The sequence below is a fragment of the Coenobita brevimanus genome, chromosome 50, assembly GCF_032717465.1.
Source record: "Coenobita brevimanus isolate Jiangsu-jjx chromosome 50, ASM3271746v2, whole genome shotgun sequence".
NCBI classification, from domain to species: Eukaryota; Metazoa; Arthropoda; class Malacostraca; order Decapoda; family Coenobitidae; genus Coenobita; species Coenobita brevimanus.
In genome coordinates, this window is record NC_137003.1 from 30,536,885 (window position 1) to 30,560,742 (window position 23,858).

Here is a 23,858-nt window from a genome sequence, read left to right on the forward strand (position 1 = left end):
TGTGGATATTGATGTTTAATATTCAAAATAATTTATGCTGAGTACGGCGAAACCAGAAGTATTTATGTAGCATAAGACAACAGTAAGGTGTAACAAATAACATAAAGGTGATAAGGAGCTGCCTTAACCGATGAGAATGCAGTCAAAGTCGTTTAAACATTTCACCACGGTACCTTCTTACACTAATTTGCCTGCTGATACTTCATTTTATAGTGGAAGAGACCGCTAGTGTAGGTGAAGACTGTTTAATGAAGACTGTTTTTCACTCTCAGGGTCACATTCTCGTTCGGTAAGGAATCTCCCAAACACCTGTTCCTTAGCGATTAATTTTTGGACACGGCTGTTTAATATCAATTTGAATGTAATTTGTGACGTTTATGATAGTATTTCAACTATTTTATTGAACAGAAGAGGAGTGTGAGTAGTATCCTGATAATCAAAATAAATCACCAAGGAAGAGCTGTTAGGGAGCTTCCTTAACCGACGAGCATGTAGACACCTGTCCGAAAAATTTAACTTATCGCAAAAAGAATTATCTGGAGGTAAGAACATAAAAATAATGGTAGTTAATAAGTAAACATAGGAACTTTGGTCTTCCAGAAATAAGAATAGATCATGATATCCAGGCGATTTTACTGAGGTTCGGAGAAACAAAAAAAAATCTGAATTTGAGCTGGACCGGTTGGAAGTATCATGAACCTCTTGAATAAGAGACATTCTTCCTAAGTTTAATATTATTTTCTGGAGATAACAATACACTTGGCACATCATCGTAGTACCCGGGTTAATAATCTAGACGGTTTTATGCAGCTTGTAAGAAACTAGATAAATTATGACTTTCATTAAACTCATCAGTAAATGTCCTTCTTACTCTCAATAAAATCGTTTAGTGATTGCCTGATAAATTTGAAGTTGTTATTGCACTGAAGTTATAACCGCGTCTCTCATGTTACTTCTTCTTTACGTTATTGCTAACAGCCCGGTGCTTGGAGTGGATGCTTGTGCTATGGGGTGCGGGTTGGAGAATCCCCTCGTTTGTGCAGGCACCCAGACTCCTTTGTAAGTTTTAGTGTATAGTGCTTTTAGAGTTTTTGCAATTCTTTACGAACGGGCGCGGCGATTCCATCTATATTATATTGCACTCACGATCCCAGGGTAAGTAATTTTGGTACATAAGCAACAACTGTTGCATTGTGACTACATTGAGTGATTGGAAAAAGACAAAATATACCTATTTGGGAGTATTTCTCGGCCGCTGCAGTGTTTACCGACGATCTCTCCTGCTGGCCGGGTTGTTTACCAACCATCGCTCCAACTGGACGCGTCCCGTGTCAAAGCAGTGGGAAAGTTTATGATTTAACCAAACTCAACTTAACCAAACCAAGCCTAATTCAACCAAAACTCACTTGCATTTGACAGCCAGCTTTGAAATTATAAAATGCGCGTTAGGAACGTTAAATACGGCCGGCTACTGGCAAACGTCGGAGGAATATTTACGCATTCTAAATTCTCATTTATAGGTTTCAGGGGTAAGTATGTAAAAGTTCCCAGTAGGCTACCTGTGGTATCCAGGAATAATAACAAGTAACCTGTGAAAAACTAATTTCAATGGAAAATATGGAAAGACCGTGCCTGTTTTGTAAAGAATTATAGATATTGTGTTTTCTATTTTTACTTCATATACTTTATCGTAGTGCCTGCTTTTATTCCTTTTACTGTCGTCTGTTTCACTGCTGTCCAGTGCCACATGAGGCAGTTGCGTCGCCAATTTTTATTAAGATTAATTAATCAATCAGTCAACAGCCCAGACGATTTTATTCAGTGCTGGGAGTGGTTTCCCAAACTTCCTTGATTGGGTATACCTGTACAAAAAATCCATCACATTTTGAAATCTTCACTAAGCTGAAACAAAATTATCTGGATATAACACAAATACACCGACCGGGCGTCACCGGACAGGAGATAAATACAGTATTTTATGGCAGGTCTGCCAGTATTTTGGATGCACAAAGTTTTCATCATCATCAACATGAACATCAACATCAATTTCATCATCATCATCATCTGTACCTCTTTTCCCTCCCTACGACGGGGTGGGGTAAGGATCCAAAGACCAGTAAATAAAAATCTATATATTTGTCTGTCTTTATTTATCTATTTATCAATCTATCTCTATAGATAGACGAATAGACACATAAATAGCTAGAAATTAAGGGAAAACACTAATCAGAGTTTGCTCATTCTCATTCATTCACATTCAAAATCGTAGAATACTGACTCCACCTCACCGATATTAACATCCGCACTTACACGTCTTTTCCAAACGTCTCCCTTCAACCAAGACACACCCCTCCCCTGATGGTTCAAGAATCTCACAGTTTGCCACTTCGTATGGGTCGTCCTCGAAGACTGGCTCCATGTAACTACAGCATACAGTGTAAGTAGGCCATGGTATGCATCGATCGGTTGTAATGCTCATTGTTTTATGTAAATCTGCCATCTAGCCCATGCATTATTCATTCTGAAGTTCATCTTCACATTGTTTTGAAATATGACCCTGACATTTGCACCGCCTAATCAATGACTCAATCATTTTATTTTAACATCTCTGTCGACCCTTTACTGCGTGAATGTGTTGGACATAGTGTTTTGGAGGATGGTTCTTAGCCTACAGTCGTTCTCCTAACGCCTTGTAGTTAGTAAGCTCATTAATTCTTCAAACGTCAGTGTTCTGCACGTTACACAGCAACCCTCAAAGAAAAGATTATTCCTTCCTGAGCTGTACAGGGGTAACATTAAGAACAATACAACAGCGCCACTTTCACACACGCCTCGAAATTGACAGTTTGTAACCTAAGTTGTTGATGCCTCAGGTTCATCTGATTGGGAACTCGGTGAACTGAAGGCTGAAACTGCGTTTCATCTAAATCCAAAATCCTTGTTCCGAGTGATAGGGAGAAAGCAGAGGGACGTTTGTGTAATCAGGCAATGGAGTCACCCAGTCATATACGTGCCTCCATGTGAAGGCGTCCTTTTGCAGAACCTCGGTACAAATAGAAAAAATATATATATTTTTGAATGTACTATGGTATTTTCTAAGAAAGTGGAATATATTTCTCCTAGTTTCTTCGACGATCAGTGGCTAGACTTGGGATAAAAGCTTAAGAATTGCTGTTTGTCATTAGACAGATCTGTTTTTGCCGAAAGAAATACAGGCATAGGATTAGGGAGGTTGTGTACTCACAATTCCTTGTCCTTCAGCAAAGAACAGGCGATAGAGCATTGTTACCTCTTTATTAGTGCAGCAGTCTCTTTATTCCCATACATGATGCACAGTACATAAGTAACCTTTAATTTTGGGTAACGTAAGATGGCGAAACTAGTACAGGATGGTGGGGGTAACTCAGTCAAGGTTATGGCACACTCAGATTTTGTGAACTTGAGTACTGTAATGAGGTAAACTACATAAAAATATATAAATGAATATACGCATATCCCATACTATATATATTGTATTAGTTGCACCCCATGGCTCATGTGAACGTAAACCTGGTGTGCAATTAGCAGATCTGATTGTAGGATTGAAGGGGAGTTGATGGACGTTTGTATCTCGTGTGTGTGTGGGTGTGTGTGTGTAACCTCCCACAGGAACCATCTTGTCATGGTGAGAGCATGCGTATCCCTTAAATCTGGTGGGCCATACCAGTGGGGGGAGATACCCCCAGCCTAAGCAGGAGGCCAGAGTTACCCATGCTGGAGGGACCATCAGTGAGGGATCAGACTAAGTGTTCCCAGGCACCCTTGGATGGATTTAGGCTGTGGGAGTAAACTCTAAATGAAAAATCCCTGAATGAAGTCTTACCGAAGACGAGTTTTGACAGAGCACCCGGCAGACTTCTGCAACCCCGATCAGTGGATGGTCGTCGTGAATCTTCACACGACCATCACAGCCTATGAAGGGCCAAGTAATGTGGTGGTAAGGACTTCACACTCTCACCACCACACCAAATTCATTCATTGTGCAAGCCCACAGCTATATTAACTTCCCATTTCATCCTTTCTTCAAAACCAAACGACCTATGACGACAGGATAGGGATGACGGTGACAGGTCATGGATACGGATGGAAGTCACTGGCTCGAGTTCAGCACATTGGCGGCAATTGCCCAGTCACTGGCATGGTGGCACTGGAGCAGGTCATGCCTTCAGTAGCATCCAGTGCGACTGAACAGCTAGAAACGGACACCCAACTGCTTACTCTGATAGGGAGGGGTTTAGTAGAGGCAACCTAAACATTTGCTGCTCCACACCTGGGCAGATATCCGCGTCTGTCAATGCATAAGCACACTACAGTTGAAGAACCAAAAGAATCACTGACTCTTGCTACCTGGAATATATGAACCTGGCTTGATACTGACCAAGACACATGTCCACGCCGTAGGATTCCTCTTATTGTCCATCAACTGAAAAGATAATAAATTGGCACAGATGCCTTACCTAAGACTCGTCTCTCAGGATAGGGCAACTTAACTGAAGCAGATGTGTGTAAATACTTCTGGAGGGGGCGGTGGCTGAATCGGTAGAGAGGCGGCCTGCAGTCCTGATGGACCCAGGTTCGAATCCCAGCTGGGGCAGGGAACAGTTTAAGGATTTGAATTTCATAAAAAAGCAGACTTTCCTGATCTACCAGATGACCCGCCGACATGTCATAAAAGTACCCCCGTTAATACCAATACACCAGTCCTGTATGAGACAGCCCTAGCATGTATTCAATATGGACGGTGGGTGTTAGCGCCGAAGTGGTGACATGTAGAGAGGTGTATGGTATGTAGGAGGACTACTGGGCCTTGAGAGCAGGCTGTGAAGCCTATGCCCAGTGTCGGACACATAAAAAAAAAAAAAAAAAACTACCATTGAAGATCCAAAAATCACCCGTGGGTATATCAGAGATGCTGATGTCCTGGCACTTACCTCTCTCTAAAGTCAATATGCAATACTCATGAGTGCCTATGCCTCAACACTTGGCTTTGAGGGCACCAACAAAGAATCCTTAAATGCCTCTCTGGATGCAACCATTTGCCCAATACTATATAATGGCAACTTCATCCTGCTTGGAAATTTTCATGCAAGTGCAGGAAAAGATAATCTCTCTGGCAAGGCTTTTAGGCCGTCATGGTGTTGGTAACATGAACAACAATGGCCTTAGACTGCTTTCATTATGCTCACAACAAAGTCTGTTCATCACTAACACCATTTTTCAGTTTAAGAATAAACACAAGACACATGGATGCACCCACAATCTAGGCATTGGCACCTAAATAATTATATCATTATAAGGCAGGGAGATCTTTTTTTTTTTTTTTTCATAAATAACAGAACGGAGGAAGGAAAAACAAATGAGTAAACAAAAATAATCCATACACCAGATTACTGGTGTCCTCTGTTCATAAAATATCTGTAACAGTTAGACTTGAACAGTTGTGGGTTGAAATTTGGAGGAAAACAACTCTGGGGAAGCGCGTTCCAGAGAGATGCAGTTCGGGGAATGAACGAATTCTGATAGGCAGAAGTTCTTCAATATGGTTGAGTGACATTCCAGTCATGAGCGCTACCAGATGCCCGTGTAGCACGAGGGAAGGCATGGAGAGGTGGCACCATGGACGCAACTTCGTCTGAGCATTTGCCAAAAAAATATCTGTAAAATAATGCAAGAGAGGCAACATTCCTTCTTACTTGCAGGGGAGGTAGTTTATATGTAATGGCAGGATTGTTAATGATTCTAACAGCTTTATTCTGAATTTTGTCTAGTTGTCTTGATGCAACCTCTCCACAACCAAGCCATGAGAGGTGCTGAGTGCTCAACAGACCATACCTTTATACTTGCCAAATTGCAATTAGTCATACGCCCACAAATGCGCCGGCCATCCTTCAAGAAACTAAACTGTAGTATTTTAAAGGATGCAGCGACTTGAAACACCTTCTGCAGCATTATTACAGACAAACTGTTCCAGTGATCACCATTTAACCCAACAACAAAGCAACAAACCTTGACGTAGAGCGGCCGAACATTAAGACACTGCTTCAAAGCACTGCAGAAGAAACCGTAGATACTCCACCCACCGTCATAATGACTGGTTTGATGAACATGCTGAGGGCATACTCGTACATGACCTTCTTGCAATGAAGAATAGGGCACACAGCAGCTGGTTGGTTCATCCTAGCTCCTTATTCCGTAAAACTGAATTCCAGATTCTCAGAAGTGAAACCCGAAAGAAACTGCTTGCAAGGAGAAAAAATACTGGACTGAGCAAGCAAGAAAGCTGCAAACTCTAGCTGATATTTATGACCAATATCGATTCTACAAGTTGATAAAAACTATCTGAGGGCCAACCAAACATAACATAGGCCCTACACGATCAGCCGAAGGAGAGCTCCTGAAAGACAAGCAATAACTTGTAGAAAACTGGGCACAATATTATATTTCCAAACTGAATCGAATAAACCCGGGGGAGAACAGTATCCTTGATGACATCCACAAGTGGTAGATCAACACTTGCAGAAACTGTCTAGGCCATCCGTTCTTTAAAAATTAAAAGCCCAGGCCACGGTGGCATACCACCCGAACTAATCAAATATATAGGCCAGTTCCTCCACCACTTCCTCGATAATCTCGTACTATCTGGTATCAACAGCGAATTCTCTCTGAATGGCTTACTTCTGATAGTGTAACCATTTACAAGAAAGGGGACAGCTCAAGTTGTGACAACAGCAAAGGTATCTCCCTCCTTGTGAATGCTAGCAAAGTAGTGTCTAAGATAACGTTATCCAGACTGACACATATGAGTCAACACTTCCTGAAAGACAGTGTGGATTCTCGAAGGAAAGACGTGCCTGGTATAATTTTTGTTGCCAGACAGATTCAGGAGAAATGCTACGAGCAGAACTGTGAAATATGTATTGCATTCACTGATCTTGCAAAAGTACTGGACACCGACAACAGAGAATACTTATGGAATGCTCTTTCAAAATTTGGATATGCAAACAAATTTTTTACCATCTTGAAGGGCCTGCATGACAACATGAATGTTTGTGTATCCATAGGTGGGATCCAATCCAAACCCTTCAGCATGGACTTGGTTGTAAAGCAAGGATGTGTCCTGGTTCCTGTCATTTTCAACATCGCACTGCAGCCGCCCTTGTAGGTCACCAACAAATGAAACCTGATGATAGAATAAAAATCCACTTTCGGGTAGATGGTAACTAATTTAGAATCAGACGTCTTCATGCACAAAGACTGAACTGACTTATTTCCTACAGCTACAATATACTGATAGCTGTGCTATCCATGCACCTACCCCAGAAGCTCTACAACAGAGTCTTTCCATCGTTTCTAATATACACCATGCAATGGGGCTCTGAATAAATGTGAGTAAAACCGAAAAATATCACAGAGAATCAACCTAACAGAGCCTCATGCATTTCAGGTAAATGGCTACAATGTTAAACAGGTGGACAATTTTACTTACCTTGGAAGTGTGCTCACAGATAAACATAACATTGATGCAGATGTTCTTGCATGAATCAACCACGTCTTAGCTTTTGGGAGGACGTCTCAGACCCAGTGTCTTTCAAAACACCAACTTCAGACTCCAGGCGAAGGTATCAGTACATACAACTGTACGACTCTCACCAGCATCATATCCAACAGTTTGGGTCGTTTCACATACGATACTTACAACGCATCTAAGGACTCACATGGGAGGATAAAGTCCCTCAGTCACAGATTCTTCACCGGGCAAACTCAACCAGCGTAGAAACCATGCTGGCAAAAAAACATCGGAGATGGATCGGTCACATGTTCATGCCACAGCACCACCTTCCCAGCCAGGTTCTGTATGGCCAGCTCTGTAGCACGTTGCAACCCAAAAGGACAGACGAAGAGATATAAAGATTACATTAGATAACTCTTAAGAAATGCAACATCATATCAAAAGATCTTGAAACCAATGCCTTGAACAAAGAACAATGGAGAGCTTTCTGCAGCGAAGGAACCATATATCTTGAAGCAGCTCGGTACTTGGCGAAAGATGAGCGCAACCGTTGGAGACACAATCAAAACGGAGATCTGCAAACCCTGATTTGACATACTGACTGTGTGGTAAATTTTGCAGATCCAGCATTAGTCCGCACAGTCACACGTTGGCAGCAACGACTACGACAAACACACTATCTTAGTGAGTACAGTAAGCGTCGTCTTCGGCAGCAGGACAGCTTTAAGTACGAAAATAAGTGTGTGTGTGTGTGTGTAAGAGATAGATAGAGAGAGAGAGAGAGAGAGAGAGAGAGAGCAAATACGAGTATACTTTGCTGTTACTTCAATTTCAAAGGGTCTTGGAAGATATTAATAATGTATTTTGCCCTAATTTTCCCATCATACCTTAGCACACAAATAACGTTGCATGAGTATTTTGTCTGAAATCGTACAGCAAATTGTAAGCGCCTAATCCTATACCCTGTACTGGCAGATCGTTTGCTTGTAGTGAGGATGTGGCTGGAAGGCGTATCGGTGAGAGACATTGCCCTGGAGACTGGTGCAAGTGTTTCCTCAGTTTACAGATGGGTTCACCGCTGGCAGCAGGAAAGAATCGTGGATGCCAAAGCTCGTCAAAGAATACGTCATCAAGGAACTATATCCTGGAATGTAGTGACAGGGGATGACAGGCAATCTCAGTAATGTCAGTTCATTTCTGTGCCCACAGCTTATTTCGCACAATGAAACGTCGTCTCTTGGAAAGCATATCCTCTTCCTTTTTATGCTTGAGAAGTCAGTGTTCTAGGAATCGCCAAGTAATCACTGTGAAGCCCAAAGAATAATAAATCGCGGGATATCTCGAAGTCTTGTTCCTCGATCAGCTGCCATCCAGTCATGATATATGGTTACAGAAAAGCGTGACGCGACTAAACTGGCGGCGAAGCTTGAAGCGCAAGACACTAAAATCACTTTGAGTATATCAAGAAACCGCCGCCAGTGTGTTTTAAAAAATAAAGCAAAAGTGCGCTTAAAAAATAATAAAACCTGTGTATCCCGTTTGCATACTTTCTTCATATTAGTCTTGCTTTCGATTGCATATTTTACTTAACGAGTTTAATTGTGGATGTTTCTGACTCTTTCCTTGCAGGATGAATTCTTTCCAGTAGATTAGAAAAATTATTTCTGCAATATTTCACATTGTAACTAGGCTATTTAGCATTTGTATATAGTGTGCATTCTCTGTCTCATTGTAGGAACTAAAAAAACAGAGGAGGGGGTCCCTAGTCCCCTCACTCCCTCCCCATTTAGTCGCCTTTTACGACACTCAGGGAATACGGTGGCAGAATTCTTTGTAACACAACCTGGCCGTAGAGTGGTAATACCACCCCATAGTGTGGCCAGATTGTGTTCCTCGCCTTGGGGCTAAGATGCGAATGAATGTGTGTGTGTGTGTGTGTGTGTGTGTGTGTGTGTGTGTGTGTGTGTGTGTTGTGTGTGTGTGTGTGGATGAGTAAATTAGGAGTGTGTCGTCCTGTCTCGGCTACCTCCCTTTCTCTGGGGGAAGCAGCCTAGGCATATAGATAGATATAGCGTGCATTAATGTCAGATTACTTTCCTTGTTTGGCAGCAGGATACCAGGGCACATCTATTAAACCATTCGCTATATGATGTATTAGTTTATTCTAGTAACCTACAACCTACTTCACTGAACTGGGGAGACATTTCGTAGTGATGGGATGCTTGACGGTTATATCGAACCCCTCCACTTTGAAGGAAACGTCAATAAGAATGAGTTCATTTTCAATCTATAGGTTGCCCAACGTCATCAGGATGTGAACTCGTATACTATAGTAGGACTCGCCCACGTTTGCGGGTGTAGTGTGGTCCGCACCTGTGTACAGTGTTGCCACGTTTTCTATACCGTTATCTCTCTCTCTCTCTCTCTCTCTCCTGGCGGGAAATGTGAGCCACCCTGAGTACTTTTGATTCTTTTATAAGTTATTTATAATTGTGCTTTCATTTGTTAATTTGGTTTTGTTATATTTAGTGATGCCGACAATGCATTCAATGCATGCCCCTCTCCTGCCTCTCTCTCTCTCTCTCTCTCTCTCTCTCTCTCTCTCACCAACTGGGTGTAGAAGTGTTGCCGCTCGCGAGTGAATATATTTTTTTTTTTTACTTCGGTATTGGCATATGCCTACTATTTTGTCCTACATATTAGCTTATGATTATAAATGTGATTATTCCTCGTCTTTAAAATTATGGTAAAAGCCAGTAAATGTGAGCATTTTTCCCTAGCAACAGCTGTACAAGCTATGGTTGGGTCTACGGAGGTACGTACTTTACCTTAGGCCAGACTGTGGTGTGTAAGTGTTGCCACTCACAAGAATTACATGAATTATTTCTTTTACTTTGGATATTGGCTTATTTCTTCTTTTTTCAGGCTCATTATCTTATATCCATAACTGTGATATTATTACCCACCCTAAAACTACGCTAAAAACCATTAAAAGTGACTACAATTTCTTTTAGCAACACTGTACAATATGTATGCCATGTTTCTGTGTTACTGTATAAATATTTTATGCATAATAAGATTACTGTTGATTCATCCATCAAAATACACAAGTGTAAGTTTTATTCATCTGAATTTATCGAATTTGTGATGCCTTGTACATAAATAGCTTCCGTTTCATATCGCAAGTTGGGGAAACGTGGCACCATTGTACACAGGTGCGGGCACACCACAGCCGCAAACGTGCGCGAGTCCTACTATAGTAGATGAAAATACATCTCAGTTAACTCATTAGTACCCGGCCAAGTCACAGCACGCGCAACTAAGGTAGTAATTATCGTGCGCCGGCAACCTACCCGTCAACTGTGCATACAATTTCGTGTATAATACGATATGCGTGTGATTGGTGTATAAAATGTTCGTGTATATTATGATACGAAATCGGACGCACTGTTGAAAGGTTGGTTGGCAGGGTTCGATAATCACAACCTCAGATTCGTTCACTGCGACTATTGTAACTTATTAAACTGGTCCTTGATTTTCTGTGTAATATTTGGCTACATGATTAAAAATACATACCTATCTCATTCAGTATCATAACATGCTTTCCATGTAATTTCATTTCTTGCTAGAGAGTGCTCAGATAGTGAAGAATTTGCTAACACATTCCTCCGGTCCTCTAAGAGGAAAAAAGCCAACCTGTTTATTGCCAGACACTCTGGGCTTTTGGTCTGATATGGGCAAAAAAGGGTTTTAAAAGGACTTTGTTGAATGATTTAAATAAGTAATCTTCGCATCCATAAAGGACAGTAAGGTAGTAAAACGAATCTCTGAATATAATAATAATCCATATGGATCAGCTGGCGGGATCATTGGGAGGTGTACAGGTGGGGAAAATTCTGCCTTATACACCTACCTGCCAGTTCGGACCTTTACACGTGAGCCAATCACTAGTGAAGCAGTAGCCAGACATTCAAATGTCTGGTACCACTGTGTGGGAGGGGAGAGGTTAAGGGAGGAGGAAGGCTTCGGGAGGTGATAGTTCCTACCCCTCCCTCTTCCATCATCCTTCTCACACAGTCACCAGATAGATGAATATTGGCTACTGCTACTATTTCGAAGTGGCGAGCGAGTGATACCGCGGAACTTTCCTCGGGTGTACCTGTAAGCATCCAGGAAGCCCAAGGAAGACTAATTTCAAACCGGTCCCTCAGTGATACTGACCCTGTTAGACCGGCCCCTGGGCCAGTCTGGCATTGAACAAAGCCATACTGAGATATCAAGGGTTGGCCAAAGCATAAGATACATCAGCGTAGTAAACTGTTTGACAGACCATGATGATTCTGCATGATATTCACTCAGTTATAATAAGAAATGATCAGGATACCCCCCCCCCTCCATAAAAGGCAAATTGGAAGAGGGTCAAAAAGATGAACACAATGAATAGTACTTTTATTTTGGAACTAACCTAACTGTACTAGTCTCCAAAAATCTCGCTCCTCCTCCTCCTGCTGATCAGCAACTGGTAGCCTCATATTAGTCTGAGTTAGGTTGCATACCATCACTGTTACACAGTTTAGTTTTATCCTGTTGTTAGTTTTAAATAAGTTACAGAAGTACAGCAGGAGAAACGAAAATCCTGAAGCAATAGTGCATTTGTGTCAGTTTCAAAAATAAAACTAATAATCGTTGCCTTCATGTTTTTCATCCTCTCCCAATTTGCATTTTTTATCGGGAAGGCAGATCCTTACCATTATGCTTTAACTTGCCAAGAACAAGAAAAATTGAAAGGAATAATGACGAGAGTTAATGTAAAACAAAATTATCAATATATAACACTTTATGGTACTGAGTACCTGAAGGTCACATGTCTAAGGCTCGTATTCTCGTCGGTTAAATAAGCTGCATACCACCACTTCCTTAGGGATATCTTTTTGGATTAGGATAATTAATATTCCTTTGTAAGCTATTTATGCAGAGTATGGCGAAACTGGTAGGATTTATGTAACACAGAACAGGACAGTAAGGTGTAATAAACTAAATTTATCGCAGAGGAAAGGGTATTAGAGAGCTTCCTCAACCAACGAAAATACGGGTCTAAGTAACTGTGGGTGATGAAGCTGGCCGTGATCAACGACACGGCTTTTGTTAATGGTTGTACAGTCTCCTTCATCAACCCCTCTCTTGCCACGTCCTTAAGATGTACACATACATTCATTAATAAACCTACACTCAGTTCGTTTCAGTGCAATATCTAACGAGTACATTTGAAGGATAAATGTGATAGGTATGGGTAGAGCACACGTTACAGCTGTGTGTGTGTGTGTCTGTGTGTGTATTGGCTGTGGCTGATCGACTATAAGTCAGATATAAAAGTACAACTTTCAAAGTTAAAGAAGAGATACACGCAATGACAAAACAAGAAGCAACGTATATTTATGAAATGGGAAACACACATTACACGTGCGTACATATGCTGAAAGTTTTTGACGCATGGGAAATGTACCCAAGACCTCGAGACAAGTCTGGCACCATTACCACTACACCATGGCATGATCAAAGCCAAGCCACTTGAATTCAATGAAGAAACACGTAAATTCGTTATAGGAGGATACTTTTCAATCCCAACCCATATGATGATATATAATATTTGCAACACATCAGGATTTTAGTTGGGGGCACACACCATCCACTCACTTGTTGTAGCACTGCTCTCTGGTGACCCTCTTCCTCCCTTGGTTCCTTCTTTCCTGCCTTCCTTTTCCGTCTTTCCTTCCTTCATTCTTTCCTCATCCTTTTGTCTACGGGTGACTACACGGAGTGACAAGCCAAATGGCTTCCTGAATACCAGGAATCCATCTACTACGCTGCATGGTAATCATGTAACTGAATCATGGCGCCTGGTGGATTAGTGGGTAAGTAAGGCGCTCCAGTCGGATTGGACTGGTGCAGGGGTGGTTGGGATTTATTGCTCACGTGGTGACATGTAGAGATGTATGGTATGTAGGAGGACTACTGGGCCTTGGTAGCAGGCTGTGACGCCTATGCCTAGACGCGGACACATTAGAAAAAAAAAAATGTAATGCCACTCAGGGAGAAGTGAGGCTGGTGACTCATCTTAAATGTCTGGACCAAATTGCTTAGCCCCGGGCTCCTACGCTCCTCATGGAGCAACACAGGATTAGGTGATGATGATCAGAATTTTTGCTTAGCCCACGCAACTAGTAAAGTGACATAGAAGTTATAATCTATCCCACCCAATACACAATCATTTCCCTATGGATGTTGGAGACACACACATTACATACGCATGCATAATGTGGAAAGTTTTTGACCTACAAGCTGGGAATCGAACCCGAGACCTGCAGATTCAAAAACTTTCCATGTAGCCTATGTACTGTACACACACATGTGTAATGTGTGGTTCCCCAACATATACAGCAAGACACTTGCGTACTGGCTGGGACAGATTATAACAGCTATGTCACTGGAACGAGTTGTGTGAGGCTAAGTAAAAATCTTGATGTGTCTGAAATATGTTTCATCATATGGACTGGGACTGAAAAATATCTTCCCGTAACGAATTTCGTTGTTCTTCATAGAATTCAGGTGGCTTGGCTTTTATCACACCGTGGTGTAGTGGAAACGGTGTCTACAGGTCTCGGGTTCGATTCCCTACTGAAACGTCCACATTTCACACATATAAAATATATATATATATATATATATATATATATATATATATATATATATATATATATATGTCATGACTCCATATTATAAATACAAATCATAATAAATAGCATGATGGATAGATAAATAAATTGATAGATAGGGCACCAGACAAGGTGTGGGAAAAGGAAATTAGCTTGCAACTCTTTAAATGAAGGAATGCTGGTCGTGCACCAGAAGCTCAGAAGCTGTACAGTACATACACGCAGACATACAGTGTTCTAAAGGCTTCACAACAGTATAGCCCACGTGACATGACCCCTGGTAAACGAGAATGTAGGAATCAGAGCTCAGAATGTGGCAAGCCATAGAACCGGCAGGTAGTGGAGAGATCAAATAAGAAGAGAGGTCCGACTAGACTTAGTAAATTAAGTCCCTGTGTAATAGATACGCTGCTCAACTTAGACTTTCTTTTAAGATAATAAATCAATATCAACTCCCTGTATTCATCTTTAACTCCTGTTATTCAGTTACCAAAATAACTTTGACTAAAACTCAAGACTTAACTATTGAAAGACTAAAGAGTTACATAAATATAAAAAGTGGCTACGAAGTTCCAACAATAAATGGTGGCAATTCAACGATCAAGTAACCACAAGTGAGTATACAATAAGAAGAACGTGTCTACGAGTTTATGAGTCTATGAGTCTACGAGCCTACAAGTCTACAAGCACACAGTAGGAATGAAGAGTTACGAGTGAGGATCTACAAGCTCTGCGACTAACTACAAATAACAAGTCTACAAGACAACTCTATAATATTCTTCATGCAACTTCAAGCAGCAACAAGAAGAATAAAAAAAGAAAAAACAAGTAAACGAAAAGCAAGAACAAAGCAACAAGCACTAAATCCACAACGCTCTCTCCTACCGCCCCCCTACCTTCATTGCTGATGCAGGTCAAGATGACATGGCAAACATCAGAGCCACATTTATAACGCATCTCACTCACCCTTCCTCACTCAGGTTACTCATCGCTATTCAGTTACTCACCACAACTACCAGTGTGGGAACCCGACGTCACCATGTGTATCTGCTGAGACAACGTCACCATGCGTGTTCGCTGAGACGACGCCACACCAATCAACATGTGACTGACACCAGGCACTTCTCACCCATTACTCGTTACTCGTTATTCACCTAGCTCCTACTCATACTCATTTATTTCCACAGTATTGAGTGGGAATTCGACGTTCTATGATGAGGTTCACCTGTGAGTACAGCTGTTAACCACTACATTCATCAGGCCATGGAATTTCCTGAGTAATATCGTCCATCAACACAGCCCTAGAATTATCGAGAGGAGATCTTCATTCAACTCTGCATTTATCTTCCGAGATCGACAGCTGCTTTCGACTCGCCTCTCTGAGTGACCATCTGTATCAAATGGGTGTAATTAAACTTACTCATTTCTTCTCAGTGCTTTAAATTAGGTACAATCACCTCCTTTACTTATTTTTATATATACATTTATACACTCACTCTGTCATTCATTACAACTCATTTACTCATCTATTTAGTTAGGACATAAACAAAAGACGTATTTCATAACACCATACCTTAGCAACATGAATTCTTTTTAGCTGAGTGATAATGACAGGAATATTTTCACCTCCACCCGTGTTAGTACCATATGATACACAGTTAGCGCCCACTGCAGATACACAATTAGGAGAGCACCAGGGCAACACACCCACCCTACAAAATTCACCGCAAACTAAAGATAAAGAAACTAATACCTCAATTCTAGATGATAATGATGATGATTGGCAAACCCCCTTTGATGTAGCGAGTGAGGACTTAGTCTCTGCCTTGCATACCTATGAAAATATACTAGACACAGTTCATCGTTCAAGGAAAACCTATTCCACTATTCCCTCACACAACGATAACCAAGTCCAGGTTAAATTAACGGAGCAACCAGTGAAGATGAATACCACTGATCAAATTCAGATATACGTTTACCATGAGGATAAAACTGACCCGAAATTCTCTGGCACAGATGAAGATCGCATTGATGTCATTTCACTGGTTAATCAATGCGAACAGATCTTCGTAAAAAGGCACATTACAGATGAACAAGAGAAAACTGCTATTTTTTCCTCTTGGATAACTCAGGAAAGGTGCCCGGCAGGAAACTTGCTTAGGTCAGACAAGCTTCTCCAAGCTAAGACATCTGATGAATTTAAAACTGAATTTTTGAAGAAATTTTCTGAAGGTATGAACTTTTTGCCATCTATAATCCCAGAATTACATAATATTGTAGATCTTGTAAGGGAACACACTATAAATCATGTGCTCAGTGAAGTACAGTAACTGCCAATGTCTCCACAATCAAAAGAACATTATTAGCTACCTCAGAAAACTCAAACTGGATAACAGGAGATGGAAAGTTGTCCCCAGACCTCGTCGTGGACATCATTGGTTATGTAGCTACCTTGTGTAAATTACCTGATAGGACCCTCAAGATCGCCAAGACGATAGCGTACACCCGAGGTATGTGCTTACTAGACTTAATGAACGAGGTAGAGATGCAGTGTAGCAAAGCAGGGGTGATCGAAAGACTATCACATTCTAGCAGAATGAGAGTGCCTGAGACAGTATCAGCTGGGATAACAGCTACAACTACCCCAAACAAAGAACAAAATTGATAGGGATCAGAAAGGAGGCAGAGCAAACAACCAAATGCATCGAGGCTACGATCACAAATACCAGGCTACAGGCAGTTTCGTAAGTTTTCGCGCAGTCCAAGCATATCTCGCGCCACAGACACCACTAAATATGGAAAGTAATCTCGTAGATCACAGTCAGGAGATAGGTCCATTCTATGTCATTATTGTGCAAAACCAGGGCACACAAAGAATGAATGCTCTATTAAAGCAAAAGAGGATAGACAAAAGACACAGGGATTTGGTCCCTACTGTACGCATCATCGGTGCCAAGGGCATTGGATCAGTAACTGCAAAACAGTAGAAAAATTAGTGTCTATTTTCAAATCGGGGGAAGACCAAGTCACGACAAAAAACGAACAAACGTAAAGAAAAGCAAGTCTAAAATTCACATAGGAGGCATGTTGGGAAATGAGTGTATCTTGATACCAGCTGTATGTGAGGATCAAAACGTTTCTTTATTCTTAGACACAGGCTCTCCAGTGAACTTAATAACACAAGAAATAAATAGAAATTTTAGAAATAAGAAGAGTGTAACTTTCCTAAAATAATCTGATTTAGACTTATATACAGCAGATGACAAATTACAGTAAAAGGTATGATCCGGTTAAACATCAGATTCACAGAGACTACAAGACCAATCTCTGCATTTTTTTATATCGTTGAAAACTTAGCAATTAAAGCTCATATGTTACTGGGCTTAAGATGCATGAGAAAATAACTTTACTCCCACAAATGAATGGAATAGACTATGACAATGAATTCATAGAGGAAATACCATCAGAGTCCTCACTGATTAGTAAAACAGAACTGTGTAGAGGAGTAGAATGACGAAGCGTAGCTGTGGCTTTCATTGTAGGTCGAAAGAAACTCCGTCTTCTAGATAGGTCCTATATTAAACCAGCTAAGTAACACGAGCGCAAGGAAGATGTTTGAGCAAGGGCGGTAGGGCCCGGACTGACTCTGGAAGTGCGCTCGAATGCATAACAGTGATGTCATCTCGAGGGCCCTTTATATTCGAGTTGCAATATATATATATATATATATATATATATATATATATATATATATATATATATATATTGATACCTGGGGGGTGTATTTATTTACATGAGACTTAAGTATAGCATGTAAGTGGTTGTACAGTGGATACATTACAATAGCTCACTGTTATCGCCTATGCAATCGTGTATCTACAAGAACCAAAAAGAATTGGTAATATTAAAAGCTTAAACAAACAGACACAAACAGATGAGTGTATAGATCCGCTCACACTACCCCCACCCCCAGCCTCCAAGACTAGAAACCCATGTAACGGTACTGATTTATCAGTTTTTCCTGCCCATCTCACCAATGATTTAGTTATACCACCTAACTCCTATATGAAAGTTACCATAAAGAGCAAGTTAGGGAATAGTACTGTTCTTGTCTTAGAATAATTATGTAAAGTAAAAGGATTGTCAGTAGAAAACTCATTATGTCAGATGAACGACGAAGGGCAAACTCAGATATTTCTAATTAATCACATGAATGGGAAAGTACAGTTGAAAAAGGGGACTTGTATAGTTAACACTGAAAAATGTCCCGCCCCTGTAATGGAAACAGTTTTAGCTGGAGTCACAAGTGAGATAAAATCCACAGATAAAGTATAAAAGAGAATTTAATTCACTCAGGTGAATTTGATGAAGAAAATGATTTGTTAACTCTGTTGGAAAAACACAGGGACACCGTAGCATTACCCAGAGAGCAATTAGGGTGTACTAACCTGATTAAATACAAGATTAATGTGCACCCAGATACACCACCAATTTTCGTACCTGCCTACCGAATCCAACAATCCCAGCATACACTCGCAAATCAGTATGTCGATGAAATGTTAAAACATGGAATTATTGAGTCTCCCAGTGGAATGCCCCATTATTCTTCGTGCCCAAACGAAATGAAGAAATGCATGCGGTAGTAGATTACCATAAACTAAACAATCACACAATCCCAGACCAATTTCCTATGCCATTGCTAAGCAACATCCTACAAAATATTGGACCAGAAAATAATGTATTTTCCACGATCGATTTGCTATAGTCCTTCCAAAATATCAAGATCGTTTGGGGTGTTGTCCTTCGCGGGAATTCCCCTTCGCGCGACCCTGCCAAATCTGTACCAAAACACACCTGTCCATCTCATGTCAGCTATTTACTACTTCTAAATTAAATTTATTTACAGTATATGTATATACATTTCTCTAATAAGGCTATTTAGTGTAAGAAAATGCCTATTGTTTTTAATAACAACAATGACTTTTTATAAATACCTCACTTGGCAACGTTGCTTTCAAACTCTGTCATGCTTGTAGGTGAGTCAGTGAGGGTAGGTCAGGTGTCAATCCGCGGGTCACTTCCTCTCTGACCGCGATCAAAGATAAGCTCCTACCCCTACTACTCGCCCTTGTCTGCTCCACAGTCGAGAACTTATTTACAGCGTAAATAAGTATTTTTTTAGAAGAGAAGGCAAACAGGGGACCTATAATTCATAAAACCGTATAGCCTTTTTAAAGAAAAAAATCTCCATAAAATGTTGATTTCATATGCAGAGAGAGAGAGACAGACAGACAGACAGACAGACAGACAGAGACAGAGAGACAGACAGACAGACAGACAGACAGTCAGGAGGTTTTTCCTCGATTTCTAATAACTCATAAAACAGTATAAACTCTATAGTAATAAATCTCTATGTAATGTTGATTTTATATGCAGAGAGAGAGAGAGAGAGATAGTGAGTTGGGAGTGAGGGTTGTCCCTTGAAGTTTGTCTCTAATCTGATAATTGGCCCAGTAGAAACTGTGGCAACGTCGCACGTAGGGGAATTCCCGTGAGGGACCGCCTGAAAGGTCTCGGTATTTCTGAAGGACTATAAGTGGTTATTATCAAATTCCTGTAGATCAGGTGTCACGTAAATACACTGCCTTTTCCACAAACAGAGGACAATATCAGTTTAGGATGCCCATGGGACTGAGGACAGCCCTGGGCACCTTCCAGCGTCTTATGAATTACGTACTGTCCGGAATTTTAGGACAAGGAATTTTTGTTTGTCTTGACGATATTATCATCGCAACGAAAGATATCGCAGAATATCTCCAGAAACTAGACCTACTCTTACAAAAGCATGGTGATGCTGGTTTTAAAATTTAGCTTTCTAAATGCAAACTTTGCTTTAAGGAAATAAAATTCTTAGGCCACAGATTAAGTGCTAATGGTATTCACACCACTGATGGCAAAATACAGGCAGTGAGAGACTTTCCTGAACCCACTACGAATGACGAAGTTAGACAATTTTTAGGTCTAGCTGGGTACTATACAGTAGGTCATTCGTACAACAATTCGCTCTATTCCAACTACTCAAAAAAGATGCTATATTGCAATGGGAAGAAGAACAAAACCAAGCATTTAACAAATTAAAAATTAAACTAACAAATGCATCATGTTTGGCATATCCGGATTTCACAAAACCATTTATTATTTGTACAGATGCATCAGTTAAAGGATTAGGGGCTGTACTGATGCAAGAAGATAAGAGAGGACAGAATCAACCAATTGCATTTGCCAGCAGACAAATAAAAGGTGCAGAGAAAAATTATTGCACTACAAACTTGAGGCACTTGCAGTGGTTTTTGCATTACAAAAGTTACGAGATTTGGTATATAGTTACGAAATACACCTATTCACCGACCATAAACCGCTAGTGGGTATGTCTAACCCGTCATGTCCCAACCGATTTCGCACCTCCGATACCCCCCAATCCCGAGCTATTTTGGAAATTTTTGTTTTTGGCTAAAACCTCCGCTTTTGGTGAGAAACATCGAAAATTCATAGAGAAATTGCTCACCTGAGGTTTAAAATACTTGATACAGGTAGAAGTACCTCCTTACCTTACTGGGTTTTCTATCAGGCTGGCTCCAAAGAAAACAAGTTCTATGCGAGAGTATCTATTCCACACCACTCATAAACGGTATTTCTTTATTTACTTGGTACGAATTTATATGTAGCATGAGAGTATATTGGTTTTCAAACAGTAATATAGGCATTATAAGCATTATTTCACTCACTAACTCATCAACATACCTGACCTTTTTTGGTGACATTACGTGATCATCATTTCTGACTGTTTCTTCCTCTAATGCGCTGTAAACTTTGTCCTCCACATTGTCATCGATTGGGGAATCACTCTGGCCCTGAATGTCTTTGTTGGCCAGGTCACTGGTAACAGGTGAATTGCCGAGACAATGGCGTGCAGGGGTGGGGAGGTTATGCGGTGTAAGGCACTGTCCCTGCCTGGCATCTTGTAGAGGAATAGAGGAAGGTGTCCCGCTATACATACCAAAAATCACGCGTGAAAATTGAAAATTGTGCACATTATGAGCCTTGCAATTGCGCGACGTATCAGTACGTTGACGGGACTAGCTGTGACACGTACCCATATGTCGATGGCATGCCTCGGGTTAAAGAAAAACTCCTCTCTGGGAGGAGAGCAAGATGGAAATGTACAGTCGAAAACTGCAATGTACAAATTCATTTTATACATGGCAAAATAATTCTAGTAGCTGACGCATTATCTAGGAACCTGAAAATAATTCAGGTTGTGGCACTGGATCTTAAAGGAGACATCCCAAACCACAATGAAATCGCAAAAGCACAAAGCCTTGATCCAACATGTTCTAAAGTTATATACAAGTTAGAAAGTGGAGATGACATACAATTACACAAACTACATGTACCACTAGAACAATTCACAATAACCAATAATGCATTATACAAGTTCAACCCAGAACAACCAAAATGCCGAAGAAATAATAACCAATTGGTAATACCTAATGACATGATACCTCAAGTATTACGAACGATACACGATAGTCCACATGCAGGACATCCTGGAATGGATAGGACATTCAGACAAGCCCAGTTGTTATATTACTAGCCATCATTACGAAAAGATATAAACAATCATATAGACATGCGAATCATGTGCAAAACACAAAGGATACCCAATTTCACCTGCACCTATAGGTAATTACCCTGTACCCCATCATCCATGGGACGCTGTCACGGTTGATTTATTCAAGATGCCATTATCATACAAGAATAACCAATACATATTCGTAGCAACGGATCATTTTTCCCGTTATGTAACTTTAGCCCCAATTAAAGATAAAACAGCAGAGACAGTAGTAAAGGCAATAATAGATAATGTAATATTTCGCTTTACTACCCCAAAGGTACTAGTAAGTGATAATGGAGGAGAATTTAATTCTGATACCTTACAAGAAATATGTAAACAATACAATAAAAAAGATTAACGTTTTTGCCTCCCACCCAGCATCCAATGGGTTAGCAGAGAGACAAAACAAAAAAGTATTAGATGTACTACGACACATACTCAATGAAAATTATGCAAGCTGGGATGATTGGATTCCCAGAGTAGAAGCCTCAATTAATGGATCTATAAATAAATCTATAGGAGACACACCACATTTCATTATATATGGGACAGATAAAAAACTACCATATGAGATTCTAGAAGGTCAAAATCTACCCATATACAACTACGATGATTAAACTCCGTTTACGTGAATTCCAGGACATACATAAAAGAGTCAAAAAACAATTAACGATGTCCAAGGAAGAAATGACGGAGGCATTTAATAAAAAGGCAAGAGACTCGCCATCAGCTTAGGAGACATTGTCTATGGTATCATTCATACAAGAGACGATAAATTATCCCCGAAATTTGAGGGCCCATACAGAGTAATTAACATAAAAGCAAACAAAATTTCAATTAGGTCACTGTCAAGTGGCAAAGAGAAACAAGTTCATATTGACCATTTAAAACGAGTTTCAAGGGAACTATCCAATATTTATACAGCCTCGGATACCACCGAACAACCGAACATAAAACCAATCAAGAAAACAACAATAACTACAAAAATAAATTACAGTCATATATCAAACAATCAAACATAGGTGCAACTATTCCAATGAAATCTACAGTACATCATTTACATGATTTAAATATCGATTTAAAGTCATTCTATAAATGAAATAACAATCAAGTTGTTCTACGTTAGTCAACTGTAACGCAGATCATCACTATCATCGACCACAGCATGGCCATATTAGAAAATTAATAGATTTTTTTTGTCGGTAGGTTACGATGAACGGACTTATGCTATGGATTCTCCTCTACATAGCAAGAGGATATGCTCACTTAGACTCCCAACACATAGTACGGCAAGGATGCCTCATAGCTCCAACGGCCACGACATCAATCGTAAAAGATGTCATGAGTATTGAAATCAGTTTGGATTACTTATATATGATAAGCATAGTTGACTTCACCTTATCTAGAAGACATCGCGGGACCAATGAGGACCCTGGACTTCATGATAGGAGGCTATGTTTCACAGACACATAACACACAGGAAGTGGATGAAATGGTGAAGTTAGCGAAATGGAAGATAGAACAGGTGAAGTCAACTATGCTTATCATAATCCAAGATCCCCCATCTCATGGAACGGAGGTACTGAGCGCCACATTACACGTACTCGCCAAAAGCGCGGCTTGTTCGACGTGGGTGGTGCAGTTCTTGGGAACATCTTTGGATTGGCTACAGAGGAAAACCTTGAAGAAATAAACAACAAGTTTAATAAAATAGCTCAGGTGCTAATATACCAAGATTAATTAATCGCAGGATATAACTCAGCAATAAAGACAATCGTGAAAAACCTGAAAAAAGCGGAAAACATAGCTCTCGAAACTGTAGATAATATAAATGACATGGAAGGTAACATAACACTCTTCCAACACTTCTCCATCATCACGTAACACATTGACACAATTCTGCTCCTCCAATTGGACAACA